Here is a 20,288-nt window from a genome sequence, read left to right as displayed (position 1 = left end):
CAAATGTGTGTGAAATCTTATGGGACCTAACTTCAAAAATGGCTCTGAGCGCTATGGGACTTAATATCTGAGGTCATCAGTCCTGTAGAACTTAAAACTACTTAAACCGAACTAACCTAAGGACATCACATACATCCATGCCCGAGGCAGGATTCGAACCTGCGACCGTAGGAGTCGCGCAGTTCCGGACTGAAGCGCCTAGAACCGCTCGGCAACCGAGGCCGGCTGGGACTTAACTGCTAAGGTCATCACTCCCTAAGCTTACACACTACTTAACCTAAATTATCCTAAGGACAAACACACACACCCATGCCCGAGGGAGGACTCGAACCTCCGCCGGGACCAGCCACACAGTCCATGACTGCAGCGCCGTAGACCGCTCGACTAATCCCGCGCGGCGGACTGATGACCTCAGATGTTAAGTCTCCCAGTGCTTAGAGCCATTTGAACCATTTTGAACCCGCTAGATATTGCCACGCGGTCTTCCGGAGTCCGGTCTTCTTGGCACTTTTCGTTCTCGTGACCACCGCTGCCAACATCTATGTACAATGGCTACATTCCTGCCTAGCCTTCCTGCGATATCGCAGAAAGAATATCCAGATTCTCGTAGCCCTATTACACGACCTCGTTCAAATTCAGTGAGGTGTTCATAATGGCATCTTTGTCGTCTTAAAGGCATTTTTGACTAAAATCAACTCACCACGTCCAATCTCAAAGGTAACTGACCGTTAGGGGGCGTATTTAAAGCAAACCTCATCTGCATTTTGATAGTGGCGCTGCTAGCGCCACTCTTGTGCAATGGGCTCGAAATCTGAATAGACATAATTTGCAGATGTAGAAAGGCGCCTACCAACTTTCCATTATTTCACACAACTCCGTCTTGGGGTTGAGATTTTCTTTACGTCAGTACAACACACAGTGAACATTAATAAAACCCACAAACTTCAGAGAAGGATTCCTATCTGGAAATGGAGGAGAAAAAGGTCCAATGAATATTGCTCAGAAATAGACGGTGTACGTTCAAGAAATCATACCGGAACACATCACCAAACTGCTTCACATCTACGTCAGAACAGATGTTCAGCCCGCATCTCGTGGTCGTGCGGTAGCGTTCTCGCTTCCCACGCCCGGGTTCCCGGGTTCGATTCCCGGCGGGGTCAGGGATTTTCTCTGCCTCTTGATGGATGGGTGTTGTGTGCTGTCCTTAGGTTAGTTAGGTTTAAGTAGTTCTAAGTTCTAGGGGACTGATGACCTAAGATGTTAAGTCCCATAGTGCTCAGAGCCATTTGAGCCACAGATGTTCAAAGTGGCTTCCATGAGCTGCAATGCACGCCTTCGCACGTGTTATCATGGACTGCGGCACTCTTTCGCACGTTCCAGCCTCTCTTCGAATACCTTTATAGACATCGTGAACACGCTCTTAAGGGCTCAACATACACAACCCTTTTAAGATGTCCCCAGAGGTAAAAATCAAGGAGATTTAAGTTCGGTGATATAGCAGAACATGCTACAGGACCTCCGTATCCTATCCAACGTCCGTGGAAGATGTTGAAGTGTCGCCGAACTGCAATGCGGAAGTGGGGTGATTGTCCGTCATACAGAAACCACATAACCTTCCGTATTGCCAAAGGCACGTTCTCAAACAGCCCAGGCAGAGCATTCCTCAGAAAGCCCAGGTACGTTCCTTCTTCGAGGAATAATAACCAGTCCAAATACACTACTGGCCATTAAAATTGCTACACCAAGAAGAAATGCAGGTGATAAACGAGTATTCGTCGTACAAATATATTGTACTAGAACTGACACGTGATTACACTTTCACCCAATTTGGGTGCATACATCCTGAGAAATCAGTGCCCAGAACAACCACCTCTGGCCGTAATAACGGCCTTGATACGCCTAGGCATTGAGTCAAACAGAGCTTGGATGGAGTGTACAGGTACAGCTGCCCAGGCAGTTTCAACACGATACCACAGTTCATCATGAGTATTGACTGGCGTATTGTGACGAGCCAGTTGCTCGGCCACCATTAACCAGACGTTTTCAGTTGGTGAGACATCTGGAGAATGTGCTGGCCAGGGCAGCAGTCGAATATTTTCTGTATCCAGAAAGGCCCGTGCAGGACCTGCAACATGCGGTCGTGCATTATCCTGCTGAAATGTAGGGTTTCGCAAGGATACATCTGAAATGTAACGTCCACTGTTCAAAATGCCGTCAATGCGAACAAGAGGTGACCGAGACGTGTAACCAAATGCACCCCATACTATCAGGCCGGGTGATACGCCAGTATGGCGATGACGAATACACGCTTCCAATGTGCGTTCACTCCGACGTCGCCGAACACGGATGCGACCATCATGAAGCTGCAAACAGAACTTGGATTCATCCGAAAAAATGACGTTTTGCCATTCGTGCACCCAGGTTCGTCGTTGAGTACACCGTCGCAGGCGCTCCTGTCTGTGATGCAGCGTCAAGGGTAACCGCAGCCATGGTCTCCGAGCTGATAGTCCATGCTGCTGCAAACGTCGTCGAACTGTTCGTGCAGATGGTCGTTGTCTTGCAAACGTCCCCATCTGTTGACTTAGGGATCGAGACGTGGCTGCACGATCCGTTACAGCCATGCGGATAAGATGCCTGTCATCTCGACTGCTAGTGATACGAGGCCGTTGGGATCCAGCTCGGCGTTCCGTATTACCCTCCTGAACCCACCGATTCCATATTCTGCCAACAGTCATTGGATCTCGACCAACGCGAGCAGCAATGTCGCGATACGATAAACCGCAATCGCAATAGGCTACAATCCGACCTTTATCAAAGTCGGAAACGTGATGGTACGCATTTCTCCTCCTTACATGAGGCGTCACAACAAAGTTTCACCAGGCAACGCCGGTCAACTGCTGTTTGTGTATGAAAAATCGATTGGAAACTTTCCTCATGTCAGCACGATGTACTTGTCGCCACCGGCGCCAACCTCGTGTGAATGCTCTGAAAAGCTTATCATTTGCATATCACAGCATCTTCTTCCTGTTGGTTAAATTTCGCGTCTGTAGGACGTCACCTTCGTGGTGTAGCAATTTTAATGACCACACACTGATGCCAAACTGATGCTGATGAGACGCTTCAACTATACCCCGAGGATTGTTTCTACTCCACAGATGACGATTAGGTAGACTGATGGTGCCAGTTCTGATAAAGGTTGCTTCGTCGGTGTTGAGGACTTACGACAGAAATCTCATAATCGTTGTGGTCTGGTGCAAAAACTATCGACAAACTCCTTCCCGTGGATGGAAAACCGCTGCTGATAATCCTTGCACTAGTTTCAGGTGATAGGGATAGTAGCGGTTGTCATGCAGGGTAGACATATTCGTACTTTGTCTTACAGCATGTTAGCGGGCAACTTGGCTTTAGTTTGTACTAGGGTTCACCTCAGTATCCTGTAGAACATAGTCCTTCAAATCTGTTGTACGCACAGTCCCCCGCCACCCTGCACGTTCGTCTGTCTGAAAGGACCCTGATCACACAAACGCCCAAAATGTTGTGCGATGTGGTTGGTTCCTGTGAGGGCACTTGGTTTGGTATAGTCGTGTTGCCTAACGATCGTTTCCATCTGCTTGGCTGTACACAAACGCCATCTAGGCTTGATCCCGACAAGAATACCGGGGCATTCTGCTGCTTACACTACGCTGCGTCAATCACACAGCCTGCAACACACAGGGACCACACGGCCCGTGGTCAGATGAACTTTCATTCATTTGCGCTGCCTATCGTGGCAAAGATGCATTTCCGGACATAAGTTTCTAGGACCCTTTCCCGTCCATTTCCAGTCAGGAATCCGTCCCTGCAGTTTTTCGGTTTTATTAATGTTCACCAAGTATATAAAGGAAGGAGGTGCGTGTGAGGGTGTGGTTTTGGCAATACAACTGATAATTAAGAACTAATGTCTTACAACCATAAATCAAACTGAAAGGGTACACTGGTACACCAATTTATCCTCTTGTGTGGCGGGACTTCAAAAAACATGCAAGGTAAAGTGTTACATAAGAGAGAAAAATGAACTATAATACTAACCACAATTGTTATAACAATATACACTACTGGCCATTAAAATTGCTACACCACGAAGATGACGTGCTACAGACGCGAAATTTAACCGACAGGAAGAAGATTCTGTATTATGCAAATGATTAGCTTTTCAGAGCATTCACACGAGGTTGGCGACTGTGGCGACACCTACAACGTGCTGCCATGAGGAAAGTTTCCAACCGGTTTGTCATACACAAACAGCAGTTGACCGGCGTTGCCTGGTGAAACGTTGGTGTGATGCCTCATGTAAGGAGGAGAAATGCGTACCATCGCGTTTCCGACTTTGATAAAGGTCGGATTGTAGCCAATGGCGATTGCGGTTTATCGTATCGCGACATTGCTGCTCGCGTTGGTCGAGATCCAATGACTGTTAGCAGAATATGGAATCGGTGGCTTCAGGAGGGTAATACGAAACGCCGTGCTGGATCCCAACGGCCTCGCATCACTAGCAGTCGAGATGACAGGCATCTTATCCGCATGGCTGTAACGGATCGTGCAGCCACGTCTCGATCCCTAAGTCAACAGATGGGGACGTTTGCAAGACAACAACCATCTGCACGAACAGTTCGACGACGTTTGCAGGAGCATCGACTATCAGCTCGGAGACCATGGCTGCGGTTACCTTTGACGCTGCATCACAGACAGGAGCGCCTGCGATGGTGTACTCAACGACGAACCTGGGTGCACGAATGGCAAAACGTCATTTTTTCGGATGAATCCAAGTTCTGTTTACAGCTTCATGATGGTCGCATCCGTGTGTGGCGACATCGCTGTGAACGCACAATACTGGCGTATCATCCGGCGTGATGGTATGGGGTGCCATTGGTTACACGTCTCGGCACTTTGAACAGTGGACGTTACATTTCAGATGTGTTACGACCTGTGGCTCTACCCTTCATTCGACCCCAGCGAAACCGTACATTTCAGCAGGATAATGCACGACCGCATGTTGCAGGTCCTGTACGGGCCTTTCTGGATACAGAAAATATTCGACTGCTGCCCTGGCCAGCACATTCTCCAGATCTCTCACCAATCGAAAACGTCTGGTCAATGGTGGCCGAGCAACTGGCTCGTCACAATACGCCAGTCACTACTCTTGAACTGTGGTATAGTGTTGAAGCTGCATGGGCAGCTGTACCTGTACACGGCATCCAACCTCTGTTTGCTGGCCGAAGTGGCCGTGCGGTTAAAGGCGCTGCAGTCTGGAACCGTAAGACCGCTACGGTCGCAGGTTCGAATCCTGCCTCGGGCATGGATGTTTGTGATGTCCTTAGGTTAGTTCGGTTTAACTAGTTCTAAGTTCTAGGGGACTAATGACCTCAGCAGTTGAGTCCCATAGTGCTCAGAGCCATTTGAACCAACCTCTGTTTGACTCAATGCACAGGCGTATCAAGGCCGTTATTACGGCCAGAGGTGGTTGTTCTGGGTACTGATATCTCAGGATCTATGCACCCAAATTGCGTGAAAATGTAATCACATGTCAGTTCTAGTATAATATATTTGTCCAATGAATACCCGTTTATCATCTGCATTACTTCTTGGTGTAGCAATTTTAATGGCCAGTAGTGTACATAATGTGTGGTATAATTGTAACAATTATAGCTAATATCAAGCAAATTCACTGAGGTGAGAAAAGTCATGGGATATCTCCTAATGTGTTCTCAGGTCTCTTCTTGCCTTGCGTAGTGATGCATCTCAATCTGAAACCGCGCGACCGCTACGGTCGCAGGTTCGAATCCTGTCTCGGGTATGGATGTGTGTGATGTCCTTAGGTTAGTTAGGTTTAAGTAGTTCTACGTTCTAGGGGACTGATGGCCTCAGCTGTTAAGTCCCATAGTGTTCAGAGCCATTTGATTTTGAATCCTGCCTCTATAGCCGCCCAAACTGCGAAAGTTTTGCCGATGCACGAACTGACCTTTCAATAATGTGCCATAAATGTTAGATGCGATTAATGTCGAGAGATCTGAGAGGCCAGATGACTCGCTCGAAATGTCCAGAGTGTTCTTAAAACCAATTGCGAACAACTGCGGCCCAGTGGCATGCCGCATTGTCATCCACGAAAATGCCATCGTTGTTTGAGAACATGAAGTCGGTGAATGGCTGCAAAGGGTCTCCAAGTACCCGAACGTAATCATTTCCAGTCAATGATCGCTTAAGATGGGCCATAGGACCCAGTCCATTTCATGTAAACACAGCCCACACCATTATGGAGCCACCACCAGCTCCCACAGTGTCTTGTTGGCAATTTGGGTCCATGACTTCGTGGTGTCTGCGTTACACTAGAATCCTAGAATCAGCTCTTACCTACTGAAATCGGAACTCTTCTGACCAGGCCACAGATCTCCAGGCGTCTAGGACCCAAACGATGTGGTCACGATCCCAGAAGAGGGGCTGCAGAGGATGTCCTGCTGTTAGCAAAGGCACTCACGTCGGTCGTTTACTACCATAGCCCATTAACGCCGTATTTCTCCGCACTCCCAAACGGATACGTTCTTCGTATGTCCCACATTGTTTTCTGCGGCTATTTCACGCAGTGTTCTTGTCTGTTAGCACTAACAACTCTACGCAAACGCCGCTGCTGGCGTCGGCTGGCCGTCGGCCATTGCGTTGTCCGTCGTGAGAGGTTATACCTGAAAGTTGGTATTCTCGACACATTCTTGACATTGTGGATCTCGGAATATTTCCACACGATTTCCGAAATGGAATGTCCCATGCTTGCACTTCTGTGACATTGGACGATTCTCTTCAGTCATCGTTGGTCCCGTTCTTGAACGATCTTTTCTCGGTCGCAGCGATGTCGGAAATTTAATGTTTTACCGGATTCCTGATATTCACGGTTGTTGTTGTTGTGGTCTTCAGTCCTGAGACTGGTTTGATGCAGCTCTCCACGCTACTCTATCCTGTGTAAGCTTCATCATCTCCCAGTACCTACTGCAACCTACATCCTTCTGAATCTGTTTAGTGTATTTATCTCTTGGTCTCCCTCTACGATTTTTACCCTCCACGCTGCCCTCTAATACTAAATTTGTGATCCCTTGATGCCTCAGAACATGTCCTGCGAACCGATCCCTTCATCTAGTCAAGTTGTGCCACAAACTCCTCCCCAATCCTATTCAGTACTTCCTCATTAGTTATGTGATCTACCCATCTAATCTTCTGCATTCTTCTGTAGCACCACATTTCGAAAGCTTCTATTCTATTCTTGTCCAAACTAATTATCGTTCATGTTTCACTTCCATACAAGGCTACACTCCATACATATACTTTCAGAAACGACTTCCTGGCACTCAAATCCATACCCGACGTTAACAAATTTCTCTTCTTCAGAAACGCTTTCCTTGCCATTTCCAGTCTACATTTTATATCCCTTCTACTTCGACCTCATCAGTTATTTTGCTCCCTAAATAGCAAAACTCCTTTACTACTTTAAGTGTCTCATTTCCTAATCTAATTCCCTCAGCATCGCCCGACTTAATTCGACTACATTCCATTATCCTCGTTTTGCTTTTGTTGATGTTCATCTTATAGCCTTCTTTCAAGACACTGTCCATTCCGTTCAACTGCTCTTCCAAGTCCTTTGCTGTCTCTGATAGAATTACAATGTCATCGGCGAACCTCAAACTTTTTATTTCTTCTCCATGGATTTTAATACCTACTCCGAATTTTTCTTTTGTTTCCTTTACTGCTTGCTCAATATACAGATTGAATAACATCGGGGAGAGGCTACAACCCTGTCTCACTCCCTTCCCAACCACTGCTTCCCTTTCATACCCCTCGACTCTTATAACTGGCATCTTGTTTCTGTACAAATTTCAAATAGCCTTTCGCTCCCTGTATTTTACTCCTGCCACCTTCAGAATTTGAAAGAGAGTATTCCAGTCAACATTGTCAAAAGCTTTATCTATGTCTATAAATGCTAAAAACGTAGGTTTGCCTTTTCTTAATCTAGCTTCTAAAATAAGTAGGAGGGTCAGTATTGCCTCACGTGTCCCCATATTTCTACGGAATCCAAACTGATCTTCCCCAAGGTCGGCTTCTACCAGTTTTTCGATTCGTCTGTAAAGAATTCGCGTTAGTGTTTCGCAGCCGTGACTTATTAAACTGATAGTTTGGTAATTTTCACATCTGTCAACGCCTGCTTTCTTTGGGATTGGAATTATTATATTCTTCTTGAAGTCTGAGGGTATTTCGCCTGTCTCATACATCTTGCTCACCAGATGGTAGAGTTTTGTCTGGACTGGCTCTCCCTAGGCTGTCAGTAGTTCTAATGGAATGTTTCTACCCCAGGGCCTTGTTTCGACTCAGGTCTTTCAGTGCTCTGTCAAACTATTCACGCAGTATCATATCTCCCATTTCATCTTCATCTACATCCTCTTCCATTTCCATAATATTGTCCTCAAGTACATTGCCCTTGTATAGACCCTCTATACACTCGTTCCACCTTTCTGCTTTCCCATCTTTGCTTAGAACTGGGTTTCCATCTGAGCTCTTTATATTCATACAAGTCGTTCTCTTTCCTTCAAAGGTCTCTTTAATTTTCCTGTAGGCAGTATCTGTCTTACCTCTAGTGAGATAAGCCTCTATATCCTTACATTTGTCCTCTAGCCATGCCTGCTTAGCCATTTTGCACTTCCTGTCGATCTCATTTTTGAGACGTTTGAATTCCTTTTTGCCTGCTTCATTTACTGCATTTTGTTTCTCCTTTCGTCAATTAAATTCAATATTTCTTCTGTCACTCAAGGATTTCTATTAGCCCTCGTCTTTTTACCTACTTGATCCTCTGCTGCCTTCACTACTTCATCCCTCAAAGCTACCCATTCTTCTTCTACTGTATTTCTTTCCCCCATTCTTGTCAATTGTTCTCTTATTCTCTCCCTGAAGCTCTGTACAACCTCTGGTTTAGTCAGTTTATCCAGGTCCCATCTCCTTAAATTCCCACCTTTTTGCAGTTTCTTCAGTTTTAATCTACAGTTCATAACCAATGGATTGTGGTCAGTCCACATCTGCCCCTGGAAATGTCTTACAATTTAAAACCTGGTTCCTAAATCTCTGTCTTACCATTATATAATCATCATTATATATTCACGTTACACTCGTGAAATGTTCGTACGGGAAAATCTCCACTTCATCGCTTCCTCAGAGATGCTGTGTCCCATCGTTCGTGTGCCGACTATGACACCACCTTGAAACTCATTTAAGTGTTGATAACCTGCCATTGTAGCAGCAATAACCGATCTAACAACTGCGCCAAACACTTGTTGTCTTATGTAGACGTTGCCGACCTCAGCACCGTAATCTGCCTGTTTATATATCTCTGTATTTGAACACGCATGCCTATATGGGTTTCTTTGGCGCTTCAGTGAATATAAATCTCTGTAAAGCTTTTGTCTTCTTCTGTGCAAACAAACACTCTGTGTCGTAAATGTGTTCAATAAAGAGGGTGTCCATCACAAACATGCAGCTTAACTCGCTCAGTTTGAATCTTGCCTGCTAGTTGGCATGTTCTTCAAGATAAACGCCTTTGTGTGAAATTATATTTTGTGCATGATTATATGGGGCCACAGGACTTTGTCTTGGCATGTATTTTACCTTGAAAAACGGAATGCTCTCTATTGTAAAATGACACATATGTTTGTGCATTAATCATTTACGCTTGACTTCGCGTGTTTTTATTTCATTTTAGCATTGAAGATGATCACTCTGTCATTGAAATCGATATGCAGTAATAATAAAAAACTGTTTTGAAATTTATACAGCAAATGCTGAAGTTTGCCTCGTTTGCAGTAAAAAATAAACAAATTTATATTAAAGATGTATATCTAAGTGTCATCGCAAGACGGAAGGCAAGACAACAACTGTTCCAGAGATCAGTACGACCGTTGCAGGCACACAGGCTGCTACGCAGAGATAATCGCAGACTTTGCTCATGAAATGTACAGAAATGCAGTGACGGCAGATGCCAATTTGATGTATGGATTAGCTGACGGGAATGGCGCTCGAGAGCCGGGAGAGATTCGGTGACAGATGGATAGGTAGAAATGGACCAAATGCCTGACCTACAACCTCTCTAGACCCAAACCCAGTGGATATTTATTTTGGGGGTACTTGACAGCTCTTGTGTATGGAAACCTAGTACAAGATGTTCAGAGTCTCTGTGCCCGTATATGGAAGGCTGCGAGACCATACGCAATGCTCTAGGGATACATCAGTGCATCCGAGATTCACTATGCCGGCGGGTTGATGAATGTATAGATGCCCACGGAAGGCGTATTGAGCATCTCCTGTGCGAAAGAGTTGCACGTGGTATGCTCGTGCGTTCTGTTGGTGTGTTTCCCATCATAAATGAGTTGGGGAAAAAGAGTTGTAATATGGAAGCAAAACGTTTCCAGACCCATGTTCATATAACATAATTTCTTCGGCTACGTGTGAGAAATGTGTCTCGCAATTTGTGCCGTTCATTTTTGGTATGCGCTGTATAACTCTGCCACGTTACTACCGAAGATATGTCTATACATCCATAAGCAACGTACCGCTACAACATCGTACCGGAGCTCTTCCTCTGCTTTACCAGTTAAAGAAATGGAGATGCTCTTCCGGTCTTTGATTCAGAAGGCTTCCTTCCACATTGATTACTACCGAGTTCCCAGTGCTCATAGAAGTTCCCATTTCGATGGACAGGACGATGCCCTGTGTATTTATCCGTTACTCCTGCCATTAATAAGAACGCCTACGTCAGTCACAATGAGACTTCTTACACCGAGTTTCTGTCATTCTCACTGAATGAACTGTTATTTTGCAACAAGCATTACGACCTGAAGATGAATTTTGTGTCGGATTGCCAATAGTTACTTTGGAATAATTTCTATGTTTACGTTTCGCCATCAGGAGGAAAACTTATGTTGACATTTTGACATTAATGTCTTTTTGAGGTTGAATATCTTGTTGAGGAAAACCTGTTACTTGTTTGAGAAGGTAACAGGTTGTAACTATTGGAAAATTTTTTATGAATGCTTCTTAATTAACACGTAGTATATCGCACACAGTTGAAATATTATGATTTTGGCGATCTACAGATACAAGTGATGGAGAAGAGAAACTGAAATTCCAGAATATAAACGTAGAAAACAAATATTTCTCAGCCATTATTTGTGTATAACTATACTTCCACTCTGGTTGTTATTTAATGGAATAAAATTTGTTTTTTATTGTGTTCCAATTTGGATTACTAAACTGTTACGGCCGTGTAGTCATTTTCAATTGCGAACATATGTACAAGCTCCAGAAAATCCCAGGTCTGTTGAGAGTCCAAGAACAAAACACTTCGCACATACAATAGTGTAATCGTAAGGAACCACCACATTGTCTTTGTCTCTCATATCAGGTAGTGTGGTTGACTTCTTACCATCACACTGCCGTATGAGTAAATTGCTTAGTTCTTAGCCTCTAAAGAAACATACCAACCCAGGAATATACAAAATATCGTTTAACGACTGCACAGAATTCTAGATCTGTCAAACAGGAAGAAATTTTAATATTAGATAGATAGAAATTGTGACAGCAGTCGATCAAGCTTTTACCGGCATCTCAAAAACCAAAATCACAAAGCAGAAGATATCGAAAATCCTCAATGAACAAATCGATCTCAGACAAAAATTATCTAGAAAATTTTATTGACATTCAGGGAGAACAAGAGCCGGCCGTTTCGGCCGAGCGGCTCTAGCCGCTTCAGTCTGGAACCGCGCGACCGCTACGGTCGCAGGTTCGAATCCTGCCTCGGGCATGTATGTGTGTGATGTCCTGAGGTTAGTTAGGTTTAAGTAGTTCTAAGTTCTAGGAGACTGATGACCTCAACTGTTAAGTCGCATAGTGCTCAGAGCCATTTGAACCATTTGGAGAACGAGAACGGTTAATAATCACAGTAAACAGAAAACCAAAGATAGCCATAGATGCAGACGATAACAAACTTATAATGGGGTTGGGACACTTGTGAGGAGCGACAGTTGTGAGGAGCGACATTTGTGAGGAGACCCGGGCGAACAGGTAGCGGGTGGTCTACAGGGACACCAAACAGGTAGCACACCGCAGTTCAGTACTGCTCAAAACAATGTTCAAATGTGTGTGAATCTTATGGGACTTAACTGCGAAGGTCATCAGTCGCTAAGCTTACACATTACTTAACCTGAATTATCCTAAGGACAAACACACACACCCGTGCCCGAGGGAGGACTCGAACCTCCGCCGGGACCAGCCGCACAGTCCATGACTGCAGTACCTTAGACCGCTCGGCTAATACCGCGAGACTTCAATACTGCCGTGGACACCAAACAGGTAGTGCACCGCGTAAACGTAAACAAGAAGTGTAAAGGAAGACTATCCATCAGAAACAAATTAGTTTTAGGCGAAGGCAGCCATACATGCATTCCGGACGTCGCGGCTAATGAAGTGCGAAAACAGGTGGCAAACGCCAAAAGGCGTGCAAAAGAAACGGACACTTCAATTTCTACTGTTTACGCCGAAGAAGTAGGGCCGCTGTTCAATCAAGGATACGACATCGTCACACCACAGCCGTCACACAGGAGTGCAAAACGATCGCTGCAACGCATCAGGCAAAAAAGCATGGGATCTACACAAGATACGATCGATGCTGCAGGAATATTTCTGCAAGAACATCATTTGCTAATGAGTGATGGGAGCAAATTTTTACTTGCAGATGACGACAAAAGACCAAATGATAGGATATTGGTGTTCGCCAGCGAAAGGGGAAAATCCTGTTTAACAGGCTGCAAATCCTTCTTTGTCGATGAGACGTTCAAAAGCTCCAGCAAGCTGTTTGGACAATTAATTATTGTTCATGCCGATATTTCTAGTTCTGAAGGAAAAAAAAACACAGTTCCAACCGTGTACGTCTTGCCACCCAATAAAAAGTGAGAAACGTACGATCGCTTTTTCACAGCTCTTAAGAGCAACGTACCTGGATGGAATCCTATAGCTGTCATGATGGATTTTGAAGCTGCAATCATCCAATCAGTAACACATTTGTTTCCTGATGCAAAGATTAATGGCTGCAACTACCATTTCAATCAGTGCTTGTGGAGGCAAGTGCAACTTGTAGGTTTGAGTTAAAAAGCATACTTCCGTGCATTTTTGTATGGTTTGTATTAAACAATTACACTAGCCCCTCTCCTCACGTTCGGTCTGTGGAATCGGTTCGTCAGTATTTGATGTGGTTTACGAAATATATCCAGCGGTAACGTTAGGTGACTCACCCTGTATATGTAATACATAAAGAGAAAACGTTGTTAGCAAAAATCTCGAAAAGCTCTTGACCAATTTATCTGAAATTTTTACATGCTCCTCTAAAAAATAATCGGTAGACATGGGCTGTATATTTGTTAAATATATGTAACATATGAACATATAACACAGAAGAAGTAAACGTTGGTTAGCAAAAATCTCGAAAAGTTCTTGACCAATTTAATTCAAATGATTACTGATACTCTAATAAACGTTTGCATGGACATGGGCTATATATTTTTTTATATGTGTGGTATACAAATGTATGTGTAGTACCTAAAGGGGAACGTTGTTAGCAGAAAACTCAAAAAGCTCTTGACAGTTTTACTTAAAACTGTTACACGGTACTCTACTAGCATTCAGACGGAAACAGGCTATATATTTTTTAATCACCAATGCATAAACTTTCCGTTACAAGCAACTGTGAGAAAGAAAATGCTATGCTGTGAAAATATGCTGTTTCGTTTTCTTTCTCCCAGTCAGTTTTAACTTAGATATCAGGGCATTTAAGCAATTTTTCCCGCATTTATTCTTTCCCCTTATATAAAATTTTAAACAAAAATTGAATACACAACAGATTGTTGTTCCGTTTTCTTCATCGCATTCAGTTTTATGAGTAAAGGTGAATGTTGTACTTATGGCTTATGGACTTATAATTAGAATACTACTATGGAATCGAGTCACCCGAAACTTTGCAGTCCTACCCGTTCACAGATCAAAACTGTGAGAAATTCTGTCTTTGAACGGACTATCCTCGTAGATACAGCAGCTGCAGAGGTCTCTCCTGTAGCCCTTATATTAATGATCCCAACTTATTTATCCATTCATTTTCAGTGACTTCACTTCTCAATCGAAGTTTCATTTACAATAACAATAAACAAGGTTCAGGGTCAGAGAGAGAGAGGGAGAGAGAGAGAGGGGAAGACGAGACGGACAGAGAGGGGGAGGGGGAGAATATGGACCGAGAGACGGGAAGGGAGACGGATAGATAGAGCGGGGAGAAGCAGATTGGGACACATATACAATTTCTATACATCTTTATTAAGTGTGAAGCATTGACGGATTCTCTAGTTTGCTTATAAACGTTACAGAGCTATTGATGAAACTAAGCGTATATTTGTCTCACTGAAGTACGTTCAGAAGTTCATTAAGTATTAAATACGTTGTTTTTCTTTCTTTTTTTCCTTTTCATGATGCGGTCTCCTAACCTCTTTTTACATAAGCATCAATATTGATAACAACTTTCTCACTGATGAAGTGCGAAGAAATGTTTGGACCCCTCGCTTGAAAAAGAATAATTTTAAGGCAAACGACCACAGAAATCTATGTAGTAAACATTGTCACATAAGTGTTTTGACACTTAGGCGTTAAGAGTCGCAAAATACTTAACTAGATGCCACATCACAATTTTACTTCAGAGAGTGGACACACAATAAGAGGCTAGACCCTTCTTTGGGATCCGGACTTTTGAGTGACACTGCTTAAATTCGAAGTGCATGTTACTGCTGATTGTCAGGTTTTACCTTGTAAATTATCATATATTATTAATTCTCACATGTAATACAGAATTAACTTTACGTAAAAAAGACGAGTGCATGTTACTAGATCCCCATTCTGAAAAGGAACATGATGATTTTCCATATTATGTAATGAGTGGTTGAGTCACCATTTTTATTGCGTTATTATTGGTATTCATCTTTATTTGGTACATGTGTCAGAATGTTTTTGTACGATCTATTATAGCTATGATTTTATTATTCCATTTCATTATCAATCGACAGTCTAGAAACAAAAGAAAAATTAATAGAAATAGGACCAGAATTGATAGCTTCAATAAAGGAAGGAATTTACAAAATTGATTGGCTGGGCTACATTTTATAACTCTACTTAATAGCTAGCCGGCCGCGGTGGTCTAGCGGTTCTAGGCGCGCAGTCCGGAACCGCGCGACTGCTACGGTCGCAGGTTCGAGTCCTGCCTCGGGCATGGGTGTGTGTGATGTCCTTGGGTTGGTTGGGTTTAATTAGTTCTAAGTTCTAGGCGACTGATGACCACAGAAGTTAAGTCGCATAGTGCTCAGAGCCATTTGAACTTAATAGCTAAAAAATCTTGTTTCGTCTCGTAGCGAGGGTACGCTCTCATTGGCCCGTCATATGATAGACATCGTTATTAAAGGTTTAAACAAAAGCAAAGGTCAGTACTAACTTTTATCTCCCTATAATGGAGTGAATTTTCCGGTTAATAAAAGCGGTACTAGAATTCTAAAATCAACTTAAGGTTAAGCAGGACAAAAAGGCTGGCATGCAGTAACAAAAATCAGTACTGCTCAGGCCTGTGTCTATGGCATTCATAATACACGTTTTAGAATAGATTCTGCATTTTTTTCTTAATGATATTTCAGTTCGTCGGCTGAGTGAAGTAGAATTCACAAAACATAAATACCTGTGTGATGGATAAAAGTGGGCGTCAGTTCTGAGAAAAATACACCGCCTGACAACAAAAGTGAAGTACCCAGAAGAGGAGGCGAAAACGAAATAAAATTTCATGAGTTGAGGGGGTATGTGATACTATTTCAGAGATTACAACATTGCCCCAAATTTACAAAGAACATGTCCGCCGCTCGTGGTCTCGCGGTAGCGTTCTCGCTTCCCGAGCACGGGGTCCCGGGTTCGATTCCCGGCGGGGTCAGGGATTTTCACCTGCCTCGAGATGACTGGGTGTTTGTGTTGTCCTCATCATTTCATCATCATCCAGGAAAGTGGCGAAATTGGACTGAGCAAAGATTGGATAATTGTACGGGCGCTGATAACCACGCAGTTGAGCGCCCCACAAACCAAACATCATCATCATCATCATCAAAGAACATGGGGGTATGAGACCACTTACCAGTATGACGTTACGCTCCCCTCTGGCCTACATAAAGACATTGTACCCTCCCTTGGGGCAAGCTGGTTCACAACTATCGTAACTGATCCTTGGTATCGTAGATACTGGCACTCGGACGAAGTTGAAATTAGAACAAGTCCCGGGCACATTCTATCGGCTACAGATCTGAGGATCTCGTTAACCATGGGAGAATCTCAAAATCACGCAGACAGTTCATAAAGACATAAGCTATTTGTGGTCGAGCCTTGTCCTGTTGAAAAATGCACCACGATCATATCGCGTTAGGGGTAATATATGAGGACACTTGATGCCCGTGACTACAATTGTGGGAAATACAGAAGCGTCCGATCTTACCCGTCGGCTTTGACCCATGACGTCACAAATACCGCGGAAACGACTATAAACAATTCCAATATGGCGGATATAAAAACATCGCATACGTATAGTAAACACTGAAATACACAAGTTTCACAAAAAGCCTAATGACTGTAACGGGACAAGCGTGGGAAATTAGGGGTTTTTGGGTGCGGAGAAACTAAATATACAGAAATGTAGCCACCGACCGCCATTCAAAACCACGCAAAACAACGAAATAAATCAACATCACAAAACTGACCAAATACCAAAAAACACATTCCTATCCATAATCGGACACTTCCCTTAACCTATATAGCTCAACAGAACCTACCGATCACATCCCCCAATAGAAAACTAAGAAACGAAAGCTTCCCTTACACCTACATACATCGGCACTTATGCAGTTTAGCAGGTACGGAAAAAATTTTTCATTTTTTTTCAAAATTTGATCATCATGTGTCGTTATGCGGTGGGGGGAGTCTGCAGTGCCCCCCCATCCCCCCACAGGCTTCATTAGTGTCAAATCAATATTTTCGAATCATAGGCGGCCGCTGCCGCGGCCGCATTCCAAAAAAAAACTCCCAACCTAACCTCAAGTGGGCTACGCTACAGATCAATATGTTCATCAAATTGCTTCATATTACGTATACATGTTCATTAGTGTCAAATCAATATTTTCGAATCATAGGCGGCCGCTGCCGCGGCCGCATTAGCACGACAAACAAAAACAAGACATCTACAAACACGCCACAATCGCAAATCAAACTCCGCGCCGTAATGACGTCACACACCACAACACGCTTACGTCACGGGTCAAAGCCGACGGGTAAGATCGGACGCTTCTGTTGACCCCAATTGTGTCATTAAAGCTCCCCCAATCACAATCATCCGTCACGTGAAGTCAGACACTATAGTTCCCCACACCATGACGCTAGAAGTAACAGCCCTGTGCCTATCTAAAACTGTTGTGCCCCAAGCCTCTCTCTCTCTCTCTCTCTCTCTTTGCCGATGAGTCCACTCTTCCAGCACGGTGGCCTTTCAAGGCGAGACCAAGAGCGTCGAGCACTTCCGCGGTTGCCCACAGAGGTCGCCTGCTGCAGGCGCTGTTTCGCTACGCCACATCACGTGCAGCAGTCGGACAAGACGATGGCTTCACACCGCTTGCGTAGCGAACGACCAGGACACACAGTATCGCTAGTGGACTCGGCCAGTCACGCGGACTAATTGGATCAACGTGCTCGGTTTTATAGCTCGCGGCCAGCGAGTCAGCAGCAGTTCTTCGTCGGGCAGCCAGAATTCGCGTTTAGCAACAGTCTGGAGAGAGCAGAATCTGCTGCCAACAGAAAACAACCGACGAGGATAGGTATCACCGAAGTCCCTAGTATAGCAACGTTTGTAATGGACTTAGTCTCGGGATGGGTGTTTACTTCTGGAAGTGTATGTTTTTTGTAAGACTTAGTCCTCAGCCTGGACGGATCCATATTCGTGTCTTATCTGAACTGGATATTGTGGTTTATGTCTGTGTTGCAATAAGCATGTGTGTAGGCTATGGTAGTTGACCCTGAATGTAAATAAATGTAACATATTGCACATACATATCAAAAGGAAGCCACAACTGAACAACTACACTACTAATGAGAAACTGCTGGAAACGGTATCAACCGTAAAGTATCTAGGTGGAACTATTCAAAGAGACCGTAAGTGAAACGACCAAAGAAAGCAAACAGGAGGAAAATCAGCTGCCAAACTGAGATTCATAGAAAGAATCTTAAGGAAATGTAACTCATCCAGGAAGGAAGTGGCTTACAAAGCCCTTGTTCGACCGATTCATAAGTACTGTTCGTCAATATGGGAACCTTAGGACTGAGAGAATAAATAGAGAAGTTTTAGCGAAGGGCGGCTCATTTCCTCATGGTATCGTTTAGTCGGCACGAAAGCCTTACCGACATGCTCAACAAACCCCATTGGCAGTCGTTACAGGAGGGCCGTTGTGTATCACGGAGAGTTTCAATACTGAAATCTCGAGAGAGAGCTTTCCACTGTCAGACAGCTTACTACTTCATCTACATCGATACTCCGCAAGCCACCGTACAGTGCGTGGCGGAAGGTCCCCTTACCATTATCAGTCATTTCCTTTCCTGTTGCGCTTCCAAATAGAGCGAGGGAAAAACGAATCTCTATATGCCTCCGTATGAGCCCTAATTCACGTATCTTATCTTCATGGTCCTTACTTGCAATGTATGTTGCGCTCCGTCTTCAGGCCACAAGTAGCCCATCGGGACCATCCGACCGCGGTGTCATCCTCAGCTGAGGATGCGGATAGGAGGGGCGAGTAGTCACCACACCGCTACTATTCGGTCGAGTAGCTCCTCAATTGGCATCACGAGGCTGAGTGCACCCCGAAAAATGGCAACAGCGCATGGCGCCCCGGGTGATCACCCATCCAAGGGCCGGCCACACCCGACAGCACTTAACTTCCGTGATCTGAAGGGAACCGGTGTTTCCACTGCGGCAAGGCCGTCGCCTGCAATGTATGTTGGCGGCAATAGAATCGTTTATCAGTCAGCTTCAGATGCCGCTTCTCCAAATTTTCTCGATTCTGTTTCGCGGCCGGCCGGTGTGGCCGTGCGGTTCTAGGCGTGACAGTCTGGAACCGCTGCCGTCGCAGGTTCGAATACTGCCTCGGGCGTGGATGTGTGTGTTGTCCCTAGGTTAGTTAGGTTTAAGTAGTTCTAAGTTCCAGGGGACTGATGACCTCAGCAGTTAAGTCCCATAGTGCTCAGAGCCATTTGAACCATTTTGAACTGTTTCTCGAAAATAACGTTGCCTTCCCTCCAGGGATACCAATTCGTGTTCCCAAAGCATCTCCGTAACACTTACGTGTTCGTTGAACCTACCGGTAGCAAATCTATCAGCCTTACTCTGAATTGCTTCCATGTTTTCCTTCAGTACGACCTGGTACGGATCCAAAACACTCGAGCAGTACTCAAGAATAGGTCGCACCAGCATCCTATATGCGGTGAACCACTCTTTCCTAAAATTCTCCCAATAAACCGAAGTCGATCATTCGCCTTCCCTACCACAGTTCTCATATCCTTGTTTCGTTTGCCGGCCGAATTGGCCGTGCGGTTAAAGGCGCTGCAGTCTGGAACCGCAAGACCGCTACGGTCGCAGGTTCGAATCCTGCCTCGGGCATTGATGTTTGTGATGTCCTTAGGTTAGTTAGGTTTAACTAGTTCTAAGTTCTAGGGGACTAATGACCTCAGCAGTTGAGTCCCATAGTGCTCAGAGCCATTTGAACCATTTGAACCTTGTTTCGTTTCATATCGCTTTGCAACGTTATACCCAGATATGTAAACGAACGTATTGTGTCAAGCAGGACGCTAGTAATACTGTATACTAACATTACAGGTTTGTTTTTCCTACTCATCCGCATTAACCAAAATTTTTCCACTTTTAGAGCTAGCTGCCATTCTTCACACCAACTGGAAATTTTTTCTAAGTCGTCTTGTATCTTCCACTTCACTCCACTTTTAAACCTTACCGTACACTCCAGCATCGTCAGCAAACAACCACAGATTGCTGCTCACTCTGTCAGCTAAATCGTTTATGTACGAAGGTTGTCCAGAAAGTAAGTTCCAATTGGTCGCGAAATGGAAACCACAATGAA

Source organism: Schistocerca serialis, chromosome 3, assembly GCF_023864345.2.
Source record: "Schistocerca serialis cubense isolate TAMUIC-IGC-003099 chromosome 3, iqSchSeri2.2, whole genome shotgun sequence".
In the NCBI taxonomy this organism is placed as follows: Eukaryota; Metazoa; Arthropoda; class Insecta; order Orthoptera; family Acrididae; genus Schistocerca; species Schistocerca serialis.
The sequence above is the reverse complement of the archived record's forward strand: the minus strand, read 5'-3'. Positions refer to the sequence as shown.